Source organism: Pogoniulus pusillus, chromosome 12 (genome assembly GCF_015220805.1).
Source record: "Pogoniulus pusillus isolate bPogPus1 chromosome 12, bPogPus1.pri, whole genome shotgun sequence".
NCBI classification, from domain to species: domain Eukaryota; kingdom Metazoa; phylum Chordata; class Aves; order Piciformes; family Lybiidae; genus Pogoniulus; species Pogoniulus pusillus.
The window spans coordinates 10,269,369-10,285,567 of NC_087275.1; the positions used below are offsets into that span (position 1 = coordinate 10,269,369).

Consider the following 16,199-nt stretch of genomic DNA (forward strand, 5'->3'; position numbering starts at 1 on the left):
AGGTAAAAGAAAAGAAAAGAAAAGATGAAAAGAGAAGGAAAATGAAAAGGAGAAAAGAAAAGAAAAGAAAAGAAAAGAAAAGAAAAGAAAAGAAAAGAAAAGAAAAGAAAAGAAAAGGGAAAAAAACCCCAAACAAACACCAACAAATCCCTAGCTTCATGAAAGCTGTCTCTTAACACTTTCATGTTGTAGAACACTTTGACACTGCTTGGATCCCACACTCTATACAGAGCAACTGTTTCCCCCATAGTCATTTATATAATTATAACCTTGCTTCTCCTTTCACCTTCAGAGTGGGAGGTTTTGTAATTCTTGATAATGTCAGACAGATCTCCCACTGTTTCATAAGGAACACTTTATGTAACCTAAGTATTTCTGTGTGGCTAATGCTTTTAAAGCTGTGTTTGAATTTTTCATGGATGATAGGTTATTTTCTTTCCTTCAGGAGCTGAAAGTAAACCAAAGATTTTGTGCTGCTCACCATTTAAAATTTTGCCATTTCAGGCAGCAGATGTGACAGGGCCTGGGTCTAATGGAAGCTTTACTGGTGGCTTTGTTTGAGTTGACATTGGCTGGGTGGTCAGTGCTTTGCCCAGTGAATTATTAAGCAGGCCTCAGTTTCAGCAAAGATAGTGAGACCTAAGAGACAATCACAGTGTGTGTAGTGGCATGCAAAAGTTTAATATAAAGATATATAGGGTAGTTCATGTACCAGGAAAGTACAAATACAATGGTCTCCTGCTGTTTCTGGGGTAACATTCAGCTAAGATGTCCAAGGTGTCCACAGTAACTCAGGTGTCTACACACTGTGTCATAAAGCCAACCTCAGGTTCAAGCAGGACATACTCAGCAAAGTCAGGCTATATGCATGTATACATGTTTTCACTGTAGGAACAAAGCATAAATGTTGATAGTTGTCCAGTTTGACTTCTTCATTACAACCAGGCTGTGGTTTCTTGTCTAGTTCTTCTCCATAAATGCCTTAAATCTTTTGTTTGTCTTCCCTGCTTTGGTTGCACTTTATCTGTGTTTGAATAAAGGTGATATCCAGGTAATTCTTCTCTTGTGCTACCAGTTGGCCAGCAGCTTTCTCGTATGATATCAGTAAAACCTGCAATTTGAGAAAAGGCACCCAAAATTACATTTTTTTCACTTTGTGAACAGAAAAACAACTTTAAAAAGGCAAAAAAAATCTAAAACTCCAAAACAAAACAAACCAAAAAACCCCCCACCCCAACCGAAAAATAAACCAGATCATAGAATCATAGAATTGTCAGGGCTGCAGGAGACTTTCAGCAGTCATCTGGCTCCAACCCCCATGCCATGGACAGGGACACCTTACACTAAATCAAGTTGCTCAGACCCCCATGCAGCCTGGCCTTAAAGACCTCCAAGGATGGGGCTTCCACCACTTCCCTGGGCGACCTGTTCCAGTGTCTCACCACCCTCATAGGGAAGAACTTCTTCCTAACATCCACTCTGAATCTACCCACTTCTAGTTTTGCTTCATTTCCCCTAGTCCTATCACTACCTGACACCCTAAAAAGTCCCTCACCAGCTTTCTTGAAGGCCCTCTTCAGATACTGAAAGGCCATGATAAGGTCTCCTCGGAGCCTTCTCTTCAGTCTGAATGGCCACAACTCTTAGTCTGTCTTCATAGAAGAGGTGCTCCAGCCCTCTGATCATCCTTGTGACCCTTCTCTGGACACCTTCCAGCAAGTCCATATCTTTCCTGTAAGAGGGGCTCCAGAACTGGATGCAGTACTGAAGGTGGGGTCTCACCAGAGTGGAGCAGAGGGGGGAATCACTTCCCTTGACCTGCTGACCATGCTTTTCTTGATGCAGCACAGGATATGCTTGTCTTTCTGGACTGCAAGTGCACACTGGTGGCTCATGTTGAGCTTCTCATCCACCAGTACCCTAAAGTCCTTCTCCTCAGGGCTGCTCTACAGCCCAGTCATTGCCCAGCCTGTATCAGTGTTTAGCATTTCCGTGACCTAGATGCAGGACCTTGCACTTGGTCTTGTTGAACCTCTCCATCCTGTCAAGGTGCCTCTGGATGGATCCCTTCCCTCCAGCATGTCAGCTGCACCACAGAGCTTGGTGTCATCAGCAGACTTGCTGAGGATGCACTCAATGCCACTGTCCATGTTTCTAATGAAGATGTTAAACAAGGCTGGTCCCAGTACTGATCCTTGAGGGACTCCATTTGTCACTGGCCTCCACTTGGACATGGACCAATTGGCAGCCACTCTTTGGGTGCGGCCATCGAGCCACTTCTTTATTGACTGACTGGTCCATCCATTGAACCCATATTTTACCAGCTTGGAGACCAGGATATCATGTGGGACAGTGTCAAAATCTTTGCTCAGGTTAAGATAAATCATGTCAGCTGCTTGACCCTCATCTATTAATGTTGTGACCTTTTCATAAAAGGCCACCAGCTTTGTCAGACACAATTTGCCCCGGTGAAGCAATGTTGATTGTACCCAATGCAATGTCCATGTTACACTTCAAACTCAGAACTAACATGTTGATTATACCTAAGAGACAGGCAAAACCAGTCAAGTGCACTATGAATCACTGCAGGGATACAGGAAGACTTCTCACTACCAAATTTCGTTTGTTTTCCTCTGGAGTTGTCTGTGCTAATGGCAAGCAACTCTGCTTGGAACTTATTTGCATAAAGTATTGTAGAGTGCATGCTGTGTATAAGTGGATGAGAGAAAGTGAGAGCACCCTGAGACAGTATCCCCATGACAACTCCATTTAATAAATTACTAAGAATGAAGAGAATATTGAAAAAAAGTCCCTTCCAGGATGGCTAGTAGAGCACCAACGTGGACATTATCTTTTTAGCACTGCAACAAGGAAGAAAGATTTGAAGATAGACCCATGCATGGCATCAGTTTGGATAAGAATAGATCTTGACCTCTGAGTAAATCAACTTTGGCTCCATGTAGCAGTGGCAAACACATGAGTCTTCACTTGGCCAGATACATTTCAAGAGGAAAATTGCAAGGGGACCTTTTAGTGGTTGATTCAGATTTAAACATTTTCCCTAGAAATATCTAAAGTACATTGAGACAAACACTGTCTTAGACTTCACTGTATAGTCTCTACTCTATTGAAGAAATAACTACCCAAACATTCAGAGACAAAGAAGCTGCTCTGAACAAAAACAAGCACAAAACCCGTATCACGTCAGTGGAATCGCTGCACTGAGTTAGATCTTCCTTTCCCTCAGACTGATGAAAACTAAAGTGAGAAAAGTTACACTGCTGTAAAACGATTCATGTGATGGCCCAGAAAATGAGATGTCTATTCCTTTTTGATTAATTGGCCTGTCACTGATTCACAAGCACCTGTGAATTGAGATGTATTTGTTTAATGGCTTAATCATTTTAATCATTAATTTTACTTTAGATTAAAAATCCAATTCAATGTCCATGTTACACTTCAAACTCAGCAATAACTGGTTGCAAGGTTTTGTTTCAACACTTGAGAGGTCAGATTCCATGAGATGTTAGGACAAGTAGCTCTCTTGAGGCAGGACAGACTGCTGAAAATACAAAAAGCAAAGCTGTGCTTGGTATGTAGTTATTTAAATGGCATTCAGTTGCTTAACAAATTGATAGGCCACATCTAGACTGTGGGACATGGAGCTGGCATCTTGCCCTGTCTGGACACCACATCAGGATGAAATCTAGAAATGTACCTGTGCTACTTTGAGAATAGCTAGAATGTTTTGGTGAGAAGGATTAGATTACAGGCTAGGAAACAAGGGTGATGTCTACTTCACTTATAGGCTTGCTGACAGGCATAAGAACAAGAATCCAAACATAGATAAGGCACTTCTTCTGCTTGGGAGCTCTGAGCTGCATTTCTCTCTAGCCTCTCTGCCATCTCTCTGATTAATCCACTTTGCTTCCTATCCCCCTGGCCAAACCTCCATTCTTCCTTGGAACTGGGGTAAGGTTGAGAGGGGTGGGAGAAGGTGGAAGGGCAGTTGGGAGCCCCTCTTGAGTACTCAGGTTTCTGGGAGGGCTGTTGTGTTTCTGTATTACCTTTTACCTTATATATTTCTGTATATAAATGTATATACTGTAAATATCTGCTTGCATATTGAGCTAAGCTGTAAATATAAGCTTCATTCAAATTTCCAGAGCTGGCTGAGTCTAGTCTGGGTGATTTCCAAAGTGGAGGGGGGAGCGGGGTGTGGGGGGGTGGGGAACACCCAAACCACTACAATACCTTTCTGCTCCAGTCTGGACATGGAGATTCTTCTGACAGGTCTCTGGTGTAAATGACTTGGGATGCAAACAGGAAGATGCATAACCTTGCAGGTTTCATAGAGCTGTAGAAATTATATTTGTTGTGTTTGGCCTCTGTCCATGGTCATGTGGCAATAATGAAGTTGTTTCCATTTGATATCTGAATATGTAGAAGTGGATACAATTTCTTTTTTTTTCTCTCAGATAGGCTAGTATCTTTAGCACATATATAAATAATCACTGCAGAAGCAGCATTTGAGAAGAGATACAAGTATTTAATTAGTCATGAGTATTAACTTCTCCCACAGACATGCTCTGTTTAGTCTGGAGAAGGCCTGGAGTGCAGGAAGGGAGAAACTAAAGAGAACTGTGCTGTTTGTGAGCTGCACCCTCAATTTCTAAGTTAGTAAGAATAGATTCCTACTTTCTTTTTCTAATAATAATATCAGATAATAAATTGCAGGGCAATAATTGGCCTATAACCAGTAGGGTTTTTCAGTTGTACTAAATCTCTATCAGCATAAATTAACAAAAGGTAACCATACAAGAGAGCTTCTCCCCTAAGCACCCAGGATGAGAGAGGGGGAAATGAAACTAGTGTTAACCTCTCATATTCAGGGGATTAGGCAGTTTGTTTCTGTGCAACTAGTCTGGAAGCTATCATGTTGAAATACTGCTTATGAACTCTAAAGGAACTTCTTTCAGTTGGGTAATGGTTAATTTACAGCCAGAGCTTAAAAGGGCAGAAAAAGATAGCAGCACAATTGGGTTCAGGGCATGATGGGAAAAAATAAATATCTCACAGAAAGAGATATCTGAAAGTCAGATCACATTGAGATGCAAAGAAAGCTGTGAAAAGCAGTGGGAGGGTGATTGTATTCCAATTAGATTTCTTCTGCTCATATAAAACAGTCTTGGACTGAAAGTTAATCAACTGATTTATGGGTCTTGGGAGGAGCTCTTGAAGAAGGAGAGGCAAATGAGACAGAGGGGAAGAAAAATAGAATATTTCCAAGACTGTACTTCTAGGGAAAAATAAAGACAATAAAGTCTAAACATATTCTTGGGTTTAAAACGTACTTTAATGCTATCCTCTTAAACTCACGTTCTCAACATACAAATAATTTGTCTTTCTTGCTTAAAACAATGAAAATCAACTTATGATTTCATGTGTCACAATCTTTTTGGCACTTGATAAATATATTTCTAGAAGGTTTCTTCAAGACCTTCCAGAGTTATGTTGCCATGGTGGGTTAGCTCATTTATATAATTGGTCATAAGTAATCTGACATCTGATCTAGGCTTGAATCTCACATAAAAGCGTGTCTCTGTTCCTTAGCTGAATCCTCTTAAAAGCATTCCATGTACGACTTACATGAAAATTGCTATCAGCCACAGGCAAACTACAGGATTCATGTAACAGCCCCGCTTGATGACAGGACTGCGACAAGAGGACTGCCTGGCACCAGCTAGGATCCACTTCTATGCTCTTATTTTCTCTTCAATTAATCCATCAGTAGCTAGTCCTCAGAAATTTAATACCAGAGACATTTGTGAAATGATCGACAGAATAGATGCTATATATCACAGATGCAAAGTCTTGCTGCCATTCTTGGGTTTCAGCCTGCTGCCCAGACCAGCTGCTGGGACTGATGCAGCAAATCTTGACTACAAGTAGAACAAGGCTGATCTTAGTAGACAGGGAACAGTATTCTCAAAAATGTTCAACTGTATTTCCTTTTGATGAAGACATACACCTATGGCTGGTTAGTGGTATCTATAGTTAGGCAGCTTATGTAGAAGCAGATATTGGTAACATTTTCTTCTAAGATATGTAGAATACTTTTCTTCATCAGATTATGCTAACTCTTCTTTTCAACCCAAAACCAGGCTTCCTGGAATTCAAACATGGAATCCCTTTTCCACTGCTCTGCAGGCTTCTAAGTCTCAGCCTGAACTTTTAACGGGCTATTTAACTGGATTACAGTTTAGGGTTAATGTCTGTCTGGAAGGCCCAGATGTCCAGGTCAGACCTCAAAGTTTGCAAGTTCATGTCCAGGCGTCACTTAATAGCACCTTTTACATCTTTAGTGGACATGTTCCAACATGAACTTCTTTACAACCTCCAGGTGCTAGGGAATACTCTACCAATAAAGGCTGTTACTAGGACTTTGCTCCTAGTTTCTGCATTAGTTTGCACAATGTGCTGAGGCGAGGTCAAAATCTTGATCCTTTTTAATACTTTTCCTGATCTACATAGCAAATAACTAAAATCTTTTCCAAAATGCATCTGATGATATTCCATCTTCAGACCCAGAGAAGCTTCCCACCTTTCAGTGTCTCTTTCTCAGACAGAAATACACACTGACATATATCTTAACATCTCCTTCTGCTGCTCTGTTCTTGTGCAACTAGAAGTAGAGCTTAGTCCTCAATTGATTAATTTCCATAGTCATAACAGGGGCTGTTTATAGTCAGGAATTCTCTTTAGCACCCACCTGTTCCTTATGCTGCTCCATACATGCTTGCATCTCTGAAATGAAGTAACCATCTTCGATTCAACGAAGGGAGGTTTAAATAGTCATACTGGCTAGGTCTTGAATAAATGCTCAATTGTATTACAATCTCCCACATAAAGAGTTTGTTACTCCTTTATACTTTCAACATTTGAAATACTTACTATAATCAATGAGGGCTCATCAAACCTCAAAGGAGAAAAAAATCTACTTCTTGAAAATAATATCATGTGTTCAGGCTTGCACTTCTGAATAATACTGAAACTTCCACCACTTGAAATGCAGGAAATGACTTACCTTAGAAAGCACTGTTAGCATGTACTTCTTGCAACTCTGACTCTGTTTCCACCACAGTCACCACAGGGAAGGTGTAGAAATCTTGGTGATGGGAAAGCTACTCATTTAAATTCCTGTATTGAATTCTTAAGGCTACTTAGTCATCCATTCTTTCAGGTGACTGAGAACTGAGGACTTGAATCAGTAGGTCATGTACTGGCATCCTGTACCATTTGAAGCACCTTAAGTTAGGTAGCCAGCCTGGGACTCAAGTGCTGCTCCATAAGGTCACAAGATGTTGACTGTATCTACTAGCCTTGTGAAGTTAGTGAAGTGGTGTTCTCTAAAGTGCAGTACTGGAGTCAGTTCTTTTGAATGTCTTTGTCACAGATCTGGAGGAGGGGGTGAAGTGCAGACTCAGTAAGTTTCCAGAGAAAAGTGAGAGAAAGTGTTGATCTGCTTTAGGGTAGAAAGGCTCTACAGAAGGACCTGTGACAGACTGGATAAATGGGTCAAGGCCATTTTTATGAGATTTTATAAGGCTCCATGCTGGATTCTTCACCTGAGTCACCACAACCTCAACCAACACTACGGGCTTCAGGAAGAGTTGCTGGAAACCTGCCCAGAAGAAGAAGAACCTGGGGGTTCTGGTTGATAGCCAGCTGAACATGAACCAGAAGTGTGTTCAGGTGGCCAAGAAGGCCAACAGCATCCTGGCCTCTATTAGGTGTGACAAGCAGAGCCAGTGAAATACTTGTGCTCCTGTACTCAGTACTGATGAGGCCAGATCTTGAATGCTATGCTCAGTTTGGGTGTCTTCACTACAAGAAAGATATTGAATTGCTGGAGTGTGTCCAGAGAAGGTCAGTGAAGATGGTGAAAGGTCTATAGAACAAGTCTTTTGAGAAGTGGCTGAGAGAACTGGGGTTGTTTAATCTGAAAAAAAAGGGGGGCTGAGGAGGGACCTCATTGTTCTTTGTAACTACCTGAGAAGAGGTTGTAGTGAGGTGAGTGTTGGTCTCTTCTCCCTAATAAAAAGTAATAGAACAAGAGGAAACAGCCTCAAGTGGTACCAGGAGAGGTTTAGACTGGACATTAGAAGAAACCTTTTTGCTGAAAGGGTTATAAAACACTGTAATTGGTTCCCTGAGAAGGTGGTTGAATCCCTATCCCTGGAGACATTTGAAAGTTGCATAGCTGTGGTGTTGAGAGATATTGTTATCATCAGACTTGCTATCATTTAGATAATGGCTGGACTCAATGAACTTTAAGTTCTTTTTCACCTAAAGGAATCTTATGATGCTCCTAACACCCAAACTTAACTGAACTGTTAATCCTAAACTTTTCCCACCAGCTGCACTACCTCATGTCCCACTCCTTTAATGGAGCAAGACACAAAGAGCTAAAATGATGGTGCAATTCATGAGCTTCCTTCTTCAAAAGAAATTGTACACCCCACCACCTAGTCATAGCAATCTGCTGAACAAGCACCTAGTGTAGACCAATAAGCAAAAGGAAACTGAGAGGTCAGTGCAGGTCATTATTTTCACATACCTCTGAATAATGAGGGCATCACATGTCAGCCAGAGGAGAACAAAATGTCACATTCTCTAGCTAAAGGTCATCACTGGTCATAGGTCACGGAAGGGAGGCCAGGAAATAACCTATGAGGTTAGGATGAGTGCACAAAGAAAGGGCAACAAATGTCAATGAAAGCATGCAGCTGTTGTGAGATGAAACAACTGAGGCACCCTTTTGTGCTGACACCGGCTTAAAAAATGTCTTTGCTGACATTTTTTTTTTAAGCTGGCACTTTTATAGGACATTGACATTAATGTACCCAACCTCGAATTAGCCTTTTCTGAAAGCAACAGTTTGGAAGTTAAGTGCAGCATTTTCCAAAGAATCATAAGCATGACATTTTTATTTCAAGTGATTGATGTTACAGTGGGCTTCCAGCAACAAATTCAAGTTTCTCTCTCAGTCATTGCATCTGTGTAGTGTGATAGCAATCAGAAAAAAAAAGGAGGTGGTAGCATGCATCACAGTAAGGTCTTTTGGAAATTCTTTTTGCCTTTAAAGACAGTCAGATCTGTCATCTCATGTTTAATACATAGCATTGTAACTATCTGATCGCGTCTTCTAATTTGTGGATTTCAGACAGGCTGGTTTCAGGACTGCCCTTGCAGTGATGACAAGCACTTGCAGGGCAATCATATAGCAAAATTATAAAGAACAGTTTAGGGACATGTGGAAATATATCCAAACGAAGAGATACCTGCAGTTCCTGATGAGTGAGCTGTGTGCTTGACTCATTTGTCTTTTGCTTTCTCCCCTGAAGAGCAGCACAATCCCGTATTTTTTTTGCCTGACAGTCTTACTTCAGGGAATAGCATGACACTGCCAGGAATGAGCATTAGATGAAGAACTGCTACATCTCTCATACCTGTCTTACTGAACAATACATGCAAAGAGACTTGAAGGGAACTCCAAAATATCTTTACACTGATATCTCCATTGTCGTTGAGCAACTTTGTGAGATGAGTGCTATGAAAAATGGCTTAACTCAGGATGAAATGTCCACTGCTAAAGTATTCTGTAATTTACACTACAGAAAACAGGGCTAAGGGAAGAGTAAACTGGAATACAGGACCCTTGCCTCTTATTTTAAACTCTTCCAGTTTGTTATCACATGACATGAGACTGAGAGAAAGATGCTTTCTGTGCTTTGTTTGACTTCCTGAACAGACAACACCATCATTTAGTATGGTCTATTTGGAAATCCTCAGGTAAGAATCATTCCTGTTGCTGGTTTGGTGGTCAAGTTGTGTTGTTTTGTTTGTTTTTTTTTCAAGGGGAGATGGCTGAATAATCAGTCTCCTAATTCACTTCATGTCTAAGAAATTGCTTAAAAATAAACCAAGAATGCATCTAAACTGAAAGGTTCCAAGATGGAACTGCTTTCTTTATTTTTACTAATTATTGGCTGCATAATTCTGCTCTGAACGCCACCACTCATTTCCCCTTTGAGGGAAAACTTCACAAAAACGGTGAAGTTTTAGTTTTTCTTGTGAGGTCACCTTTGGTTTTTCAAAGAAGCAAACCCCTGCTCAGATATGCACAACACTGGCTCCTAATGAACCCACAGATCTAATTTGATGCACTCCCTTCAAAATTCTGAGGTCAATGCTTTTGTCTCTATAAAAGGACAGGATTTTTCCCTGTAAATTTCAGCAGGCATCCATAAGGACTAAGCATCAACACACACCATAACAGGACACAGGCTGCATAGTCATTTCATCAGAGTGTGTCCTGATTGGGCTCATTTACAAGATGTATTTATTTTAATTATGTTTTCTACCTCTTCCTTCTTCGTTATTTGGGTTGTGTAATTGGCTACCTAAGCAACATGCCATTCTTTTGGCTGCCAGGTTGACTGACTGAATTGTAAGCAGAGAAAGCATTTCTCAGGCAGGCTTGAATGAAGTCTGTTTGCGAGAGTATTTGAGCTGAAAATACCCTTTCTCCAACATTCTTTTAAACAAAAGCCACGCTGATTAATGTTAGCAGAAAAGAGGCTGAAACATGTTCAGTGGTGGCTGAATGAAGTTTCAGAGTTAACAAACATTCCCATAAAACACCTACCCATTACTCCTTCCATCTGCAAGTAATTCTACTCTCAGTAAGCTCAGAAGTTCTAGATATTTTTTATTCTGAACATATGCAAAGCAATGCTCAAGAAATCGCCTTTCCCATCATAGTTCTGTGTTTTACCTATTCTGTTTAAAGAGGTCAGTTAAATTACAAGCAGAATGAACTTGCTTTAGGGTTTCTGAAGTTAATAGTCCATGCATTAGGTTTTAAAAGTTTTATTACTTTAGACCAAATTATGTTAATTTTTGTTAGAAGTGTTTTAGAATGGTCTCCAAATCCCAGAGAGTTCTTAATTCCCTGTTTTTCGAGAGTAGGCTTTGCAAAGCCTAATTCTGATTCAGTAGAAGCAATAAACAAATAAAACTGTCTTTAAGTTGCAATCAGTATGCTGCTGTGACCCATCAAACAACCAAAGGGCATTGGCCAATTCAGTCCCATTTCATTGTCATCGCTGGTATTATGGTCACTGGGCTACACCCAAGGAAGGTGAATCAGGACTTTACAATAAATAGTGTAGATCAAATGCTGAAGAGGCTTTGCCCTTACAAGTACATTATATAATACTAAATATATATATATACACAAGTGCTGAGTTTAAAAGAAGTCAGTGACTTTAACATGTCATATCTATATGGAGGTCACTGAACCTCTTTTGAAAAGTCTTTTTTTTTCTAATACCATCTGCTTTTCTCATGATTTTTGGGCCCCCCCCCCCCCAACCCATATAAAATGGATGTGTATTCAATCTTGAACTAAGCATGCTTGCAATGATTGAGAAATGTCTAAGGTCAGAGCTCACAAAAAATTCATAAGAGAAGCAGCAGGCATAAAAGAGAGGTTTGTTGGGGTTTTCTGAGAGAGTTCATGAGCCTCTGTATGAATTGAGCATGACATATTCATGTTACTGACTTCATTTATTTAATGTGGCTCCAAATAATTGATACCAGTACAGTGATAAAAGTACAGAGACTTCACTGCCAGAACTGTGATAATGAAGAGCCTCCCTGCTGATTTCATTCATGGGGCTGTTAGTCTGCTGAGAAAGACCTCTGATGAAAACTAGGCTGCAGCTAATGCCATAAAATAATCAAAGGCACAAAGACCTTTACCTGAGGGGAGCTTGGTCAGAGACTGAATCAGGGTAGCAGAGGGAAAAGAAGGAAGATTGCATTAGCTGAGAAACCAGGAACAGCTTTTAAAAAGAAAGAAAAGGGAAGAAAAATCAGATCCCTATTTTGAAGAATATCTACAGTTGCATGCAGCATATTTGGAACAGATTCCAATAATGTGGCTTCAACAGCTAGTTAACTGATACATCAACAGTGCTCTTTACCTTGTTGAATGTAGTTCAGACTTACTTTATACTCCTCTACCAGCCATTTATTCTCTCTGTATTAGACTGTGAACTCTCAGAAATGGCAGCTGTCTTTTTATTATATGCTTAGCACAATAGGCTCCCTGTTTGGGCTATAGAAAATAATGATGTAAGTTCAAGACAGCCATGTAAGCACCAAAATATAGTTGATGTCGAGAGTTCTAGAGAGGAACTGAATATTAATATGAATCTGAAATCCTTTCTAAGCAAAAATCTCATTTGTCAACTCTGCTCATTTGTTTCACTTCATGTAAGTGTGTCAATGCTTGATTAAAATTCATAAATGTGCAGCAGAGTTATCGGATAAATGTTGAGTTGTTGCTTACATATCAGAGTGTGCTGAAGGCAGGAGTTTAGATGTGGAAAATTATGTTGAGGAAAGGATCATGGTATGAGTCACTGCCAGGATAGACTCACCAAACAATCCGTTTGTAACATAGTGTCCCTATGCAAACTCTGCTAATGATTAATGACCTGTTACAATACAATAAAATAAATAAAAGAAATGTCTCTTACTTAGAGCCCCTGTTTACCTAGCTTCAGCTTCCAGTGACTGCATGTCTTGATGATTTCTTTCCTACTAGATAAATGAGCTTCTGCTACCAGAAATCTCTTCCTCATGCAGGTGACTGTGAATTATGATCAAATTGCCTTAATTCGCCTTGCTCTGCATTCTCTTCATTACATCTCCATTACCTGGCTGTCTTTATGTCTTTGGTACTTTAAACTAAAAATCTGGGTCATAGCACTTGTGTCCTTCTTTCAGTCTTAAAGCAGTAACTTTAGTTTTTATGCAGTGTTTAAGGATAGCTCTACCCTGTGTCTTTAGCTGCTTTTCCAAAGTTGCTACATCAGTAGCTCTAGTAAAACTTTATGAATAATGCCTTTTTCATCTTAAAACACACTTTAAGTGAGTTCACAGACACCTACAACTCCTTCTTCTGCAAATGGATTGCTAGGATGAGTTTGCAGAGGATAAGGTCACAGCTGTAGTGTACAGGTATGGGTTGCACATACTGGAGTGTGTGAAGAATTAGAAAAAACATCCTGCTTGTGGAGTTTAACTTGGGTTTGGGTGGTTGTTGTTTGGTTGTGTGTTTTTTAATCAAGTATATTTGCTATGCAGCATTCTATAAATTGGGCAGGTGAGCAATTGCTGAACAGCACTATATGCTTGCAGCAGAGTGAAAATCTTGTGAGAAGGAGTAGCTGATGGTATGAAAAAGATGGAGCTATTGTCAATGTGTTTTGGAAATGTTTCTGTTATTTGAGAAAAGAGTGTAAAAAGATGTTTACAGCGCTGAGCACACAAAAATACTCAGCATGGGACAAAAGTGCAACAAACATGGAGACATCTTTCCATGGCTGAGTGAGAACAAAAACACCAACACAAACAGGCAACAGTGAACATTGTGTGCAAAACAAATACTGCCACTAACACCATGGTGGCTGTCTTTCTGTTGACAGAGCTTTCGATACAGAACATTCAAATTTGGGAAATAGAGGCGCAGCATGAAAAGGGAGAAATTTAGACATTTCTTCCTACTAACTAAATCCCTGAGACCTTGGCCAGACTACAGGGTTTGTATTGCTGAGTAAAAGAGGACAAGTTTGCTGCTAAGCACAAGTCTCCAGACTGGTGACATTGCTGAACTGTTAGTTCACATCCATCTCTATCTGAGACTTCTCCAATAAGCTCTTCCTGGGGGATAGTTTTGACTTGCTTTGGGAGGTAGTTCACACTAGAAGTCTCAGCTGACAAACAGCAAGGACCACACGTGCACTCAGTCTGACTTCTTCCATCTTACACAGTCCTCTTCTGTATCTTCACAGAGTGCCATACAACAGTCACGTGGCATGCACAGCACCTTCCTAGCTCCAAGCTGAAGACAGCACTCTGGTAGTCTGAAGCACTGTCTAATATGCTTTGAACTAGAGTCCTCAACCCCAGATAGTAATAGGCATGAGAAGCACCTCACAGGACAGGAGACAGAAGACCAAGCACTGTGTAGGGATGGAATAGCCAATCTGCTCTGGTAGGCCAGTCCCTCTGGTAGGGAGATAGTTGGTGCCACTCAACCTTTTGTGCCAGGTACTGTCCGCTGGCTCTCCTTTACTGGGATGTGCAGAAGCATCCAAACTGAAGGCCAAACTCAAAAATCCACTGCTACCCAGTGAGAAGGTCTGTGTTAAATGAATACATCCAGGGGTTAAATGCTCACCTGATGGCAAGAACATTTTTAAAGATAAAAACAGAATCATAATGTAAGAATTGTTACTCCTATTCCTAAGCCAGAGAGTATAACTGTAATGGTTAATGTACAGTAATGTAAGACTAGGATGGAAGTTTTCATTTAGGCTATTTTACATTGGCAAATTTAATTATGACAAATTATATGGCTAGATAATGTTTATATATTATAATGTAATAAAAATAAATGAAGTTATTTGACTAAATAGCAATGGTAACAATAACAGTTGAAAAGAAATAAAGCACCATATGCACACATTATGGAATGAATTTGCTCTAGTTAAAAAACAACTGCTATTTGAAATTTAAGGTAAAAAGGAAGGATGCAAATGTAAACAAGATATTTGGATTTAGGCATTTTGGGCAAACTAATTATTTTCAGAATTTAATTTTGCACAATGTTTGGACTATTTTTTTGGGGTGGTTGTCTCCACTTAATTTAATGTGAGTACTTAATATGATCTTTTACATGTCGAAACATTTCAATCCTGACATTTTTAATGGAATGGAAAATCCATTTGACAATCAACTTTAATTTGTACGCTTTTGAATTGTTGTATCAGCTTTTGGCTTCTTGTTCATAATGTCACTTAGTGGTGGCACTCTTCGTTCTTGAAAGAACAACTGTTACAAATACACAATACGTTTAAATACCAAAGGATAAGTAAGCACTGTCTCTGTTCTCTCACACAAAGTATCTGCAGAAACAGGATACAGGGGAAAAGCAAAAGACCAATCAGAAGGCTTCTCCACAGCAAGCTCTTGTCCATTTTCACCTGCTCAGCTCGCTTCTTGAGTAGCATCAGTTGACAGAAGTCAGCCTCCTAGAAAATTACTATCGGTATCAGGCTGGCTAGCATCAAACTGCTACAATACAGATTAAGAGCCTGATGCAATTTCATCTTGAAAATGACTAAGTCAGGACTTGGAGTGATTGCTCTGGAAAGCAAAGGTTCAGCTAAAACTAGCTACGGTTGCCAGTAATGTATTGATTTAGTACGCCAGCTATAGCATCGATTATCTTCTGTCTGATTCAGCCCTCTGATTTCTATCTACTGGAAGTGCAGAAAGGCCTCTCTCATGAAAAAAATGTGTGTCTTCTGCATCCTTCCATCAACTAATCTCACTACAAATTTAAGGGATGCTTCACCATAGCAAGAGCCACTTTAAGCAGCCAGAGCTTAATTGGTCAGAAATAAGGTTTCCAGCCAGGATTGCACATATTAATAAGGTCAACTGAGGGCACACCTGAAAATGCAAGGGTATTGACAACAGGCAAGTTAACCTTGCTGGCCATGATCTAACCCATCTAATCCACTGCCCTTTCCCCCCTTAGTAATAAGGCAACTGGACTCCTAAAGGAATTTGTTTTAATTTCTTCTGCATTATGGACTTTTACCTCTTAATGTTACTGTATGTTAGATTTGCTAAACACGAGCACAGCAGTCAGATCATTTTTAAAAGCTAATTGTATTTCTTATGCTAATGAATTATTCATAGTGTAATCATATAAATCCACTCTCTACATTGATGTTTTATTTTGCATACTAATCTGAGCATGCTACACTTCCCAGGTTTTGATCTACAGATGATCTTTGATATTGACCTATTCATGAATATAGGGTTTATGTTGCCTTCAGTGCTCTATTGTTGTTGGGGTTTGTTTTTAGTGCAGACAAATAGTATATGTATTTCATTAAGATATAAGAGATGGGCTTTGTCTCATGATTTCATCTTCTCTATGAAAACCCCCCAGTTGTTATTTATAAAGGGCCTCTAAGAGACTTTCTAATTTATCTCTGCAAGTCATCTAGAATATGCATGTACCCGGATTTTACACCCTGACTGCTATT

At 39.9% G+C, this 16,199-nt stretch overlaps 1 long non-coding RNA gene across 4 annotated transcripts in view; it reads right to left on the bottom strand.

The window, feature by feature from the left end:
• Window positions 1–662: 662 nt before the first annotated feature.
• The window catches only part of LOC135180100 (uncharacterized), a 31,892-nt gene continuing 16,355 nt past the window's right edge, over window positions 663–16,199 (bottom strand). For 2 of the 4 annotated variants that reach the window (XR_010304275.1, XR_010304274.1), the window contains one exon: window positions 663–1,111. This is a non-coding gene — a long non-coding RNA (uncharacterized LOC135180100). Of the gene's footprint in view, window positions 1,112–3,473; window positions 3,563–4,254; window positions 4,435–16,199 lie in introns of those variants that run through there. The other 2 variants (XR_010304272.1, XR_010304273.1) reach the window with 2 other exon arrangements.